The 12,118-nt window shown below is 38.4% G+C and overlaps 1 long non-coding RNA gene across 3 annotated transcripts in view; it reads right to left on the bottom strand.

Annotated features, from left to right (window-relative positions):
• Nucleotides 1-10,654, bottom strand: part of LOC140603175 (uncharacterized) — a 43,707-nt gene extending 33,053 nt beyond the window's left edge. Inside the window, exons 1-4 of one of the 3 annotated variants that reach the window (XR_012006231.1) lie at nucleotides 10,588-10,654; nucleotides 8,201-8,324; nucleotides 7,162-7,297; nucleotides 5,520-5,580 (exon numbers count right to left, since the gene is read on the bottom strand). This is a non-coding gene — a long non-coding RNA (uncharacterized lncRNA). Of the gene's footprint in view, nucleotides 1-5,519; nucleotides 5,581-7,161; nucleotides 7,298-8,200; nucleotides 8,325-8,645; nucleotides 8,746-10,587 lie in introns of those variants that run through there. The other 2 variants (XR_012006232.1, XR_012006233.1) reach the window with 2 other exon arrangements.
• Between the last annotated feature and the right edge of the window lie 1,464 nt (nucleotides 10,655-12,118).

Here is a 12,118-nt window from a genome sequence, read left to right on the forward strand (position 1 = left end):
AATAAGTTTTAACAGACCAATAATGAGTAAAGAAATTGAATTAGCAATCCAAAACCTCCCAACAAAGAAAACTCCATAACTAGCCCATGGTTTCCCTGGTAAATTCTACCAGATATTTTTTTTTAATTTTTATTTATTTACTTATGATAGTCACAGAGAGAGAGAGAGAGAGGCAGAGACACAGGCAGAGGGAGAAGCAGGCTCCATGCATCGGGAGCCTGATATGGGATTCGATCCCGGGTCTCCAGGATCGCGCCCTGGGCCAAAGGCAGGCGCCAAACCTCTGCGCCACCCAGGGATCCCTCTACCAGATATTTAAAGAAGAATTAGCCCAATTCTACTCAAAATTCTCCCAAAAATTAAAGAGGAAAAAAACACTCCCAAACTCATTTTACAAGGCCAGCATTACCCTGATACTAAAGCCAGATAAGGATAGTACAAAGAAAGAAAACCTCAAGCCAATATCCCTGATGAAGATAGATGCAACAACTCTCAGCAAAATACTAATCATTTGAATTTAGCAGAATATTAAGAGGATCCATGATCCATCACCAAGCCAGATTTATCCCTGGGATACAAGAATGTTTTAACATATGCAAATCAATGAATGTGATACACCACATTAACCAAATTAAACCAATAAAAATCATATGATCCTCAGAATAGATGCCAAAAAAGCATTTGACGAGATTCAACACCCTTGCATGATAAAAAATGTTAACAAACTGGCTATAGGAGGAATGTATCTCAACATAATAAAGGCCATATATGGGGTGCTTGGGTGGCACAGCTGGTTCTGATTCTTGGTTTCAGCTCGGGTCTAGATCTCAGGGTTGTGATCTCAGGGTTGTAAAATTGAGCCCCATGTCATGCTTCGTGCTTAGTGCAGAGTCATCTTAAGACTCTCTCTCCCTCTGCCTCTGCCCCTCCACCACACACTTTCTCTCTCTCTTTCTCTCTCTTTCAAATAAATAAATACATCTTTAAAAATATAAAATAAAATAAAGGCCATATTTGACAGCTAACATCATACTCAATGGTGAAAAGCTGAGTGCTTTTTCTCTAAGACTAGGAGCAAAACAAGGATGCCCATTCTTGTCACTTCTATTCAGTGATGTACTGGAAGTTTTAGCCAGACTAATATGTCAAGAAAAATAAATAAAATGCATCTAGCTCAGAAAGGAAGTAGTAAAATTGTCTCTGCAGATAACATGATCTTATATATAGAAAATCCTGAAGACTCCACCAAAAAACTGTTAGAACTAATAAAGTTCTAGGAACTAATAAAGTTGTAGGAAACAAAACCAACATGCAAAAGTCCGTCGCATTTTTAACACTAAATGTGAATAATCCAAAAAAATTAAGAAAACAACTCTGTTGATAATGCATACAATAAAATAAAATAAATAAAATACTAGGAATAGATTTAATCAGTAAGGTGAAAGGTCTGCATGTTGAGAACTATAAAACACTGATTAAAGTAATTAAAGAAGACATAAATAAATGCAAAGATATCTCATGTCAGTAAATACTTAATATTGTTAAATGTTCCTACTTCTCAAAGCAATCTGCAGATTCAGTGCAATCCCTATCAATATTCCAATGACATTTTTCAAAGAAATAGAAAAAAACAATCTTAAAACTCCTATGGAACCAAAAAAAAAAACTGTCAATAGCCAAAATGACCTTGAACAGCAACAAAGAAGTTAAAGAAGTTGAGGACATCACAGTATTGATTTCAAAATATACCACAAAGCTATAGTAATCAAACAGCATGCTACCAGCATAAAAATAAACATAGAGACCAATGAAATAGAATAAAGAGCCCAGAAGTAAATCCATGCATTTATGGTCAATTGATCCTCAACAAAGATGCCAAGGATACACAATGGCACAAAGGCAATCTCTTCAATAATATTTCTTAGAAAACTGGTTTCCCACGTGAGGAAGAATGAAATTAGAACCTTATCTCACTTTATAAACAAAAATCAACTCAAAATGGATTAAACACTTAAAGACCTGAAGCCATAAAAATAGAAAACAGGAAAAAACTTGACATTGGCCTGGAAATGATTTTTTGAATATGATCCCAAAAGCTCTACAAAGAAAACAGAGTTAAGAGAAAACCTATGGTCTGGGAGAAAATATTTGCAAGCTATACATTTGATAAGGAGTTAACATTCATAATACATAAGAACTCAAACAACTCAATGGTAGAAAACAAATAATCTAATTTAAAATTGGGCAAAGGCCCTGAGTAGACATTTCTCAAAAGAAGACATACAAATGGCCAAGAGGAATATGGGGAAAAATGCTTAATATCACTAATCATCAAGAAAATGTAAATCAGATATCACCTCACATTTGTTGGAATGGCTATCATCCGAAAGACAGAAGATAACAAATGTTGACAAGAATGTCAAGAAAAGGGAATCTCTGTACACCGTTGGTGGGAATGTAAACTATGGAAAATAGCGTAAACATCCTTCAAAACATTAAAAATAGAATTGCCATATGATCCAGCAATCCCACTTCTGGGGATATATATAAAAGAAATGAAATCAGTATCTTGAAAAAATATCTACACTCCCATTCACTGTAGCATTATTTACACTAGCCAAGATATGGGAAAAAACCTCAAGTGTCTGTCAACAGAGGAGTAAATGAAGAAAGTGTCTCTCTCTCTCTATATATATATATAATGAAATATTATTCAAACACAAGAAAAAAGGAAATCCTGCCATTTGTGACAATATGAACCTAGAGGACATGAGGCTAAGTGAAACAAGCTAGACAGAGGAAGACAAATACTGTAGGATCTTTCTTATACATGGAATGTATTTTAATAAAGTCAAACTCACAGAAGCAGAGAGATAACAGAGGCTGTTTGTGGGGGTGGGAATGGGAGGTTTTGGTCAAAGGGTACAAAGTCGCAGTTCTGCAGGGTGAATAAGTCCAGAGATCTATGTACAACAGGAGACTGACTATATGCAATAATGCTGTACTGAATACTGGAATAGCTGAGTGAGTGGATTTCAGACGCTCTTACCACACACACACACACAAAATGGTGCCTGGGTAAGGAGATATGTTAATTAGCCTGACTATAGCAATCATTTCACTATTATATGTATATTAAATCATCATGTTATACACCTTAAATATATATCTTAAAAATAAATGAGCCACCCACAAGAGAGCAAATCAGATGTTAAAATGCTTTTTATGATCTAGCCTCAAAAGTCATATTTCTTATACATTCCATAGGTCACACAAGTCCGTATTTTTTCACTGTGGTAGGCAACTACACAAAGGGACTGAATATCAGAATGCAGGAACACTGAGGCTATCCTGTAGGTTGGCCATCACATTTTTGCCTTTTCTAGAATCAAAAAATGATTAAATCAAGTGTTACATATGCCTGGTTATCATATTCATATTTTAGCATAAATTTTCTATTAATTTTCTACTCTTCATTGAACCTATAACAAACTTATTTATCAAGCATATTGGTTCTATTATTTTCATCATGCCCTATAACTTCATTCTTGGTCCTAACACCTCCTCAGCCCTTATCAGTCTACAATTCATGTAAGTTATAAAAACACAAGTACAGCGTATCTAGAAACAATACTCTCATAGCTTCTGCTCCCTAAGCAGAGACTAAAAACCAAATGGAATATCTTGAAAGTACACAGGAAATACGTTGAACTTTTCCTATATTTGATTTTTTTTTAATTTGGCAGACTGCCTGGTTTTCCTCAAGCAACTTATTGGCCAATGCTTATTTATTTACCCAGTGGTATTATAAATTCTTAACAGCAATTCAGATGATAAAACATATGCCTCAAAAATAGGAATTATCTTTAGTTTTTTTTTTTTCAAGATCTAAGAGGTCAATTACAATGGCAAATTACTCTTTCATTGGCCAAAATATAAATGAGAGTATCAATAACTAGAGAAGTTCTCACAACACAAGCCAATTCTTAAATTAATGGGCTGGATAATTCATTCTGTTTAGTAGACTTCCAGGCTGCAGTGATCTAAATTGATTACTTCTATCTTTTGGCATTGACAAATCAGTTACATTTATTTTGTAATCTCTGCAAGTGTTAGTCTTATACTCCCTCATAATCTGTTAAATGAAGAGAATAATGGTTGATTTTTTTCTTTTGCTTCCCACCAACTAACCTCAGTATATATTCACATATCCTATGAATGGAGATAAGTTTACAAAGAACTGTTTTTGCAAAACTCATGCTATGGAATCATTCTCCCAGGAGTTTAGCGAAGAGACTTTCAAAGCTTAGGGAATTTTTTTTTTTTTTTTTTTTTTAGGAAGAGTTTTCTCACTCTAGATATGTTACTATAACTACAGCTCATCGGCCAAATCCAGCCTACATCTTGGTTTTGTGCGAAAAGTTGTACTGGAATACAGTGGTGCTCATTAATTTATCTACTTCATGTGGCTACTTTTGCAATCCAATAGCAGAGTTGAGTGATTGTGACAGAGACCACATGACCCGTAAGCCTTAACCATTTACTATCTTGTCCTTTATAGTAAAAGTTCGCCAACCTCTACGTATCACAAATAGGGGTAAGATATGGGCACCTAGTTTTAAGATCTGGCTGTATTCTCATTGTGTTATGCCAGGTGACAACATCAAAGTGACAAAATTGAGAGGAAAATGTTCCACCGAACCTTACTCATTAAAACTTTTTTCTAGATTTAAAAACCACAAAAATATTATCTTAGCCTTCATGCTTCTAACTGTGATCAGAATCATATTAAAGAGTTAAGTATGGATTCATATTATGGGCTATGCAAGTCCCTAAAAATGGCAAGTTGTAGTAAGACAGCAGCTGAGATCCGCAGCCTGACCTGAGGATGTCAAGGCCAAATTCTGGTCCCCAACAAGCAGTTCCTTTAAGAACTTCTCTTTATCAACATGAGAGACTCCTAACTCTGGGAAATGAACAAAAGGTAGTGGAAGGGGAGGTGGGCAGGGGGATGGGGTGACTGGGGACGGGCATTGAGGGGGCACTTGACGGGATGAGCACTTGGTGTTATACTATATGTTGGCAAATCGAACTCCAATAAAAAAAATACCAAAAAATAAATAAATAAATAAATAATAAAGCAGTTTTATAACAAATTCAAAAAAAAAAGAACTTCTCTTTATTGAGAAGGCAAAGTTCAGTTCAGTATGATTTCTTGCTCACTAACCTTTATATGCTAGATTTGTCTCAGTCTATCTGACAAGGTAAGTTTGAATTCGAGTTCTATCAAATAATGGCTTTGGGATTTCAGGGAAAATACTGGCTGGAACCCTTGACATTAGCACTTACCACTGAGCTCTGAGTGACCATGGGCTATTCCCTAATGTTGGTGTGCACTTGCAAACCCTTTTAAGAATATTTAAAATCCACTGGCATCAGCATTGTTATTGAAACAATTCACTGCAAAGACTCTGAATTCTAACCAGATGCATTTCTTGCTTCATTTTAAACATGCTAACCTCAATAAAAGATGTTTAAATCACTGCTCAATCTTCTTGGGGTCTCTATCAGTGCAGTTATCTGTGGGAAAGCAAAAGATGACAAACTATGGAAATTAGTAACCAATCACATCCAAGTCACAATTCTGGCTCTAATTCAGCTCATCATTTCCTTAATAAAACTTTTTAAACCACTTTCTGTTGTATTTTTTTAATGGAGATACTGACAGCTTGGGTACCGTTGTCGGCACTTATAGTGGAAGCAGGAAAAATTTATAAAGAATGAAAACGTTTTCATTTATTTAAAAGCAGCAGGTGTTAACGTAAGCTTCCAAAATCATTTGGAAAACGTGTCCTGTGGAAGTCCACAAAGAGTCCCAAAAATCACAGGATAACACTTTTATATTTACTTCCTACAATTAAAACAAATTCTGGTGCTTCAGTGGCGTGCTGTGAGTGCACTGAACTAAGTACCAGGAAATCTTCCACTTTAGTCTTGGCTCCAATACTATGTGTCTTCATGACTTGAGGCAAATCACTTTATCTCTCTAGGTCTCAGATCTATCATTCGTTGATCGGTAAAGTACATTTCAACTATAAAATGTCGTATCTGCATTTGTATATGCACAAAGGGAGTGTGAGATTTGAAAAATACAAATCTGATGTCATGTCTGTTCCTTTTCCACAGAGCAAAACAAGGCAGAGGCAGCAGAGTCTGTGACTATCTCACCCTCCACGACAAATGCGGCATGACAAGTCACATGACAGTATCTGGCCAATGAAAAAGAATAGGAGATTTTCTAGTCATGTATTTGAAACTTCGCCATTTTAATTGTCAATTTCTTTTTTTATTTACATTTAATTCGCCAACATAGAGTAAGAGTCTCTCATGGTTTGTCTTCCTTTCTGATTTTTCCCCCGTTTCCCTTCTTTCCCTTATAGTCCCTTTCACTATTTCTTATATTCCACATATGAGTGAAACCATATGATAATTGTCTTTCTCCAATTGACTTATTTCACTCAGCATAATAGCTTCCAGTTCCATCTATGTAGTTGCAGATGGCAAGATTTCTTTTTTTTTTGATGGCCGAGTAGTACTCCATTGTATGTATGTGTGTGTCTATATATATAGACACCACATCTTCCTTATCCATTCATCGGTCGAAGGACATCGCAGCTCCTTCCATGGTTTGGCTATTGTGGACATTGCTGTTATAAACATTGGGGTGCAGGTGCCCCTTTGTTTCCCCACATCTGTATCTTTGGGGTAAATACCTCATCGTGCAATTGCTGGGTCATAGGGTAGTCCTATTTTCGACTTTTTGAAGATCCTCCATACTGTCTTCCAGAGTGGCTACACCAGCTTGCATTCCCACCAACAATGTAAGAGGGTTCCCCTTTCTCCACATCCTTGCCAACACCTGTCATTTCCTAACTTGTTAATATAGCCATAGAATTAAGTTTAATTTGACATTGAAAGATGGATTTTTCTCAAACCTAGCAAATTTTTTCTTGAATTGTTTTCTAGAATTATATCTAATTTTTAATTCTCTTTTCCACTTTATGAAACTACTGCTCCCAGAGCGTTATATTTAGGCTATGAATCGAACTAAAATAGCAAGTAGATGAACTATCAGTAAATACATTTGATGAGTTAACTTACCACTGTAAGTCATACACTCTGTTATCTCCAGGCAGACCAAGCTAACCACAGTTAAGTGTTTCCAATTTTTCTTACTCTTTCTGCCCATTTCATTTACCTTCTTGATGCTTTTTTTATCTCACATCAATGTAGAAACCTACAAGGCAAAGATTGTAGATAGATATTTTTAAACTAGCCTGTCAGATTTACTTTTGAAGAAGAGCTTAAAAACAGCTAAGCTTTATTGATATGCAACCATGTCAAACTGAGTGGTTTTGATTTTTTTTCTTACACTATGAATACTAACAAAGCATCTAGTGCTATTAGTAACATATTATGCTGCCCATAACTTGTAATTAGAAGAATATTAGCATTTTCACTCCTAGCTTCTAACAAAAATCATTGTTTCTTCAGTTATTAGTATAGTAATATTGAAAATTGGGGAATACAATGGCACATTTGCTTTTTTCAAACCTTCCTGCTTCTCATATTCCCTAAAGTTTTCCATATAATTTGCCATAATTCACACATCTGGCTTCATGTAATGTTTCTTTTGTGGGCAGATGCAGAATTTAAAATGGCTGTTTTTTCCTTTAGAAAGTTATAAATTTAAGCCCTATTGAGATTGAATGATAATTAGAAATCTAGTTCATATAATTCTTTCTTATTATGATACAAATGACTATGGCAAAATAGTAATTCTAACCACTGTTTCAAGTTTCACATTTTAACTCTTTTAAGTTGAACCAAAAAATGCATTTTTTATTCCACATCTATTTGAATTATATTTAGGATCTTCAGTGTAAGATTGGTTTAAACTATAGCTGCAATCATTTGAGAATTTTTCCAAGAGAGAATTTAACAGCTTGAATTAAAAAGCTTTAATGTCACCACAATAATGAATAAAATAGTGCCTCGTGAGGACACAAGTAGTCTCACAGAGAAAAGAAGTATGAGAAGAACATTCCAGACAAAAAGTAGAAATAAAATAGTTATTCCCTTTCTTAGGTAACTATCTACCGTTCGCATTGTAGCAACCCCCCTGCGAGGCTCTACTTACCCAGAACGTGGGTGTTGGATACCTCAGGTTCCTGAATCCACACTCCTCTCCCCAGCCTCTTGATGATCATGGACATTTTGAAGGAGTTGGAGAAAACAGTCTTCAACAGCACACAGTTCTTTACCTAGGGAGAGAAGACATAAAATCCACTTTGGGATACTTTTCCTACAGAGACTAACAGGAGAGGAATTCATGGCATTCAGGCTACACACAAGGCCAATCCAAATTAATAGTCTCCTCAATTTCCAGAAGCCTTTTCTCTTCATTTTTAGATTTTAAGTGAAGATAACCCAGAGTCATGTTCTCAGACATACACCAATGTTATGTAACAATATTTCTGTAGGTCAGAACATTCTAGTTACTAGCTCCTCCTAGCCCCATTCTGTGTCCCCTCCACCCTTCCACAAGTAAGATATCCCCAGAAAATCCCTGAAGAGATTGTAACCAGTAGTTCCATTGGGCCTCGAGAGACGGTGGCAGGCAGCCTGGCCCTGCGGATGGGAGGCTTGTGCTCCTGGGGCCCGTTCACCAGGGCACTCGAAGAGGAAGCGCTTCCCACGCCACAATGGAGACTTGGATCTACAGGGTCTAAAGGCAGTGTTTTGAGTCCAATTGCATCAGACTATTGTAGCTAAGATTCCAGATACTTGAAAACAGAACTGCCTTTTTAGAAGCATGACTCGAACCACAGTGTCTGTAGAAGAATGTGATCATTTAAGCAATGATATGAAAAGTCTGGTGACATGCTAAGCATGAGTACCAGAGGGAATGCTGTGAGACTCTTTGTTGACTTAGTGCCCAGGCACGATCTGGACAGAAGGGGAGGAGCCCATAGCCTCTTACACAGGCCAGCCTGAAAGGAGTTTTTGCTAGCTTGCCCAGTCTCCTTTCAGCTTCTCGCGTTTTGCCGAGACCCAAAGATTCCGCCAACTTCAAAGGAAATTTCGAGACAAAAATAGCAGGGGGAAAGAGGGGTGAATCTTGAATTGAACCCCTGAGAATAAAATCTTTTCAGCAAGATACAAGATAATGGATTTTTTTTTCATTCGAGAGGATTGATATTTTTCCTTTGTTTATTCTCACCAACATAAAGCACAATCTCTGTTCCTACGGTGAAGACTCTTGAATATGCCTCTTTTCCAAATAAGCACAGCAAAAGGTTGTGGTTTCCCTAGCAACAGATGACTTCTTTCTATTTTTCTTTTTTGGGGAAAAAAATGTACTTTGGCTTTATAAAGAGCCTTTCATCATGGGTATCAAAAGCATTCTATGGCCAAATTGTCACCCTGCCCCTGCAAAGTAGATAAATAATATCCTCCCCACTTACATGGGGGAGAAAAATGGCAGCTGGAACCTGCAGCTGCAGCAGGAACTTTCTCTCTTGTGCTCCGGGCTATGCCTTCCTAACCTTCCCCAGCAGCCTTGTGAGAATTCTGGTAAGGGAGTGTAGCAGAAACATCCTCATGTGACCCCAGTAAGATCCTCCCCACAGGATCCCCTCCACTTGAGTGTGGGTCAGACTTGTGACTTGCTTCTAATCAATGGAGTATGGGCAAGGTGTGGGATATGACTCCTCTAATTATGGTAAATTTATAAGACTCCATTCATAGCACACTGCAGAGAGAGTCTCCTGCTGCTCTTCAAGAAGTGACAGCCGTATTTTGCCCATGGAAGTTGGAGAGGTCTTTAGGAGATGAGGGTGACCCCCAGTCAACAGCCAATAAAACCAGAGCTGTCAGCCATATAGCTGCAAAGAAATGAATCTTGCCAACAGCTGAAAGAAGACGCCAAGCTTCAAAACGTTATGAAGCCCAGCTGAGACCTTGCTTACGCTTTGTGAGACCTTGAGCAAAGAAGCCAGCTAAGTCACGGCCAGCCTTCTGACCAATGGAATCGGACACGATAAATGTGTGTTGTTTTAAGCCATTAAGCTTGCTATGCAGCAAGAGGTAACTAACACGGGGGGACCCTGCAAATGACAGTGGCTAGGCTGAGATGAGGGGTTGGATGACAGTAAAAAAAGAGACAATGAAATACAGGCTCGAAAGTCAGACACTAATCAAATTTGTCACTTAATGTCTCACCTTCACCCTTCTCAATCACAACTTCATTTGCAGAATGGAGATAACACTTACCCCTGCATGAGCAATAAGGATTAAAAATGATGACTAGGAGTATCTGGCACAGTGTAGATGTGCACATAGTAGGTGCAATAAGAGATAGTTAGCAAACCATATAGTCAGCATAGAAAAAGAGTTTTGACCCTGGTCCCAGAGCTTTAGGAATTGCAACATGGAGAGGGGGGCATCCTGTAAGCTAGCATCCCCCTAGTGAGAAACCTGGTCGATGGGATGAGGTCAATGGAAAGGTTCAAGAAATCAGCTCACCTTCCATCCCACTGGGGTGTCACAGAACTTGGAGCAAAGGTAGTAGAATCTCAGAGCTTAATCTATTTGGAACTCGGCAGTGATTGTTTGGTGGCTTCCCTTGTGTTCTACTTGTCTTATTCTATTGTAAGGGATACATGAAGGACATTGTCAAAGACATTACGAGACAACAGTATGACTGAAAAACGAGTCAGGGCAGGGACAACCCTGGAAGATGCCCAAGTGGGTTAGCCATCTGCAGAAGCTCCTGTGAGGAGGTAGGAAAGAGGGGAAAGTAAAGGAGAAGCAGAGAATCAAACCACGTGAACCCAAACACCAAGGTGAAGTGAGAAGGCCCGGAAGTAGATCAGGGATGGGGTGGCAAGTCCTCTAATTAGAGCAAAACCATAGGAGATGCAGAATGAGAACAAGGGAGGTGTTAACTTTATGGGCAGAAAGCGTGCCTTACATGGATGGATCTAGCTGCTTTCAGTGTGAGATGTGAAGCTACACAGACAAGACTCTGGGCTCTAGAACACTGAAGAGATACGGCCCATCTACTAGGAGGATGACCTACGTTTGCACAGCTGCATGGTCAGTCCTGAGCTGCTGCCATGGAAGGTTAAATAAACTCTTCTGGTTTTCCCTGTGTTTGAGATAGATTTTCTTTTTCTTTTAAGATTTTTATTTATTTGAGAGAGAGAGAGAGAGAGCATGAGTAGGTGGGGCAGAAAGAGAGAGAGAGAATCTCAAGCAGATTCCCCAGAGCCTGACTCAGGGCTTGACCCTGAGATCACAACCTGAGCCAAAACCAAGCATTGGAGGCTTAACTGGCTGTGCCACCCAGGCACCCCAAGAGAGATTTCTAAACAGGATGTCCAGCAAAATAAGCTCGGGGTTTTGACAGGAAGTGGTCTGACCTCCTCTAATATGCAGAAAATACCAGAGCCTCTTATACCTCCCTGGAGCAGGATTAGCTCCTAGAGTGGCCACATGCAAAACCCCTGCAGTAGGCATCACCACCTAGAAACTCACCAAAGCTCTTCTTTTGGAAGATTCATTTATAGTTATGAGAATTGCACATCGTTAAATTTGTGAATTCTAAAATTTATATAGGGCAGCCCCGGTGGTACAGCGGTTTAGTGCCGCCTGCAGCCCAGGGTGTGATCCTGGGGACCCAGGATCGAGTCCCACATCAGGCTCCTTCTCCACATCAGTGAGCCTGCTTCTCCCTCTGCCTGTGTCTCTGCCTCTCTCTCTCTCTCTCTGTCTCTCATGAATAAATAAATAAAATCTTTTAAAAAATGAATAAAATAAAATAAAATTTATATATATTTTTCCTTTAATGAATCCACAGAGGCATGCAGTTTTGAGTGACTGAAAAACAAAGTCTGTGAGAGATCTCCTTCCTGCCTGCCAATGTTTGATTAAGACATATAGAGTAACTAAGCACTCAAGAGATTAGACGTCCTGCCACGTGTAATTCAAAATGTAAGCAATACAAAACCCTTTTAAAAACCCAAAATTCTGGGACCCCTGGGTGGCGCAGCGG

The sequence above is a fragment of the Canis lupus genome, chromosome 13, assembly GCF_048164855.1.
Source record: "Canis lupus baileyi chromosome 13, mCanLup2.hap1, whole genome shotgun sequence".
NCBI classification, from domain to species: Eukaryota; Metazoa; Chordata; class Mammalia; order Carnivora; family Canidae; genus Canis; species Canis lupus.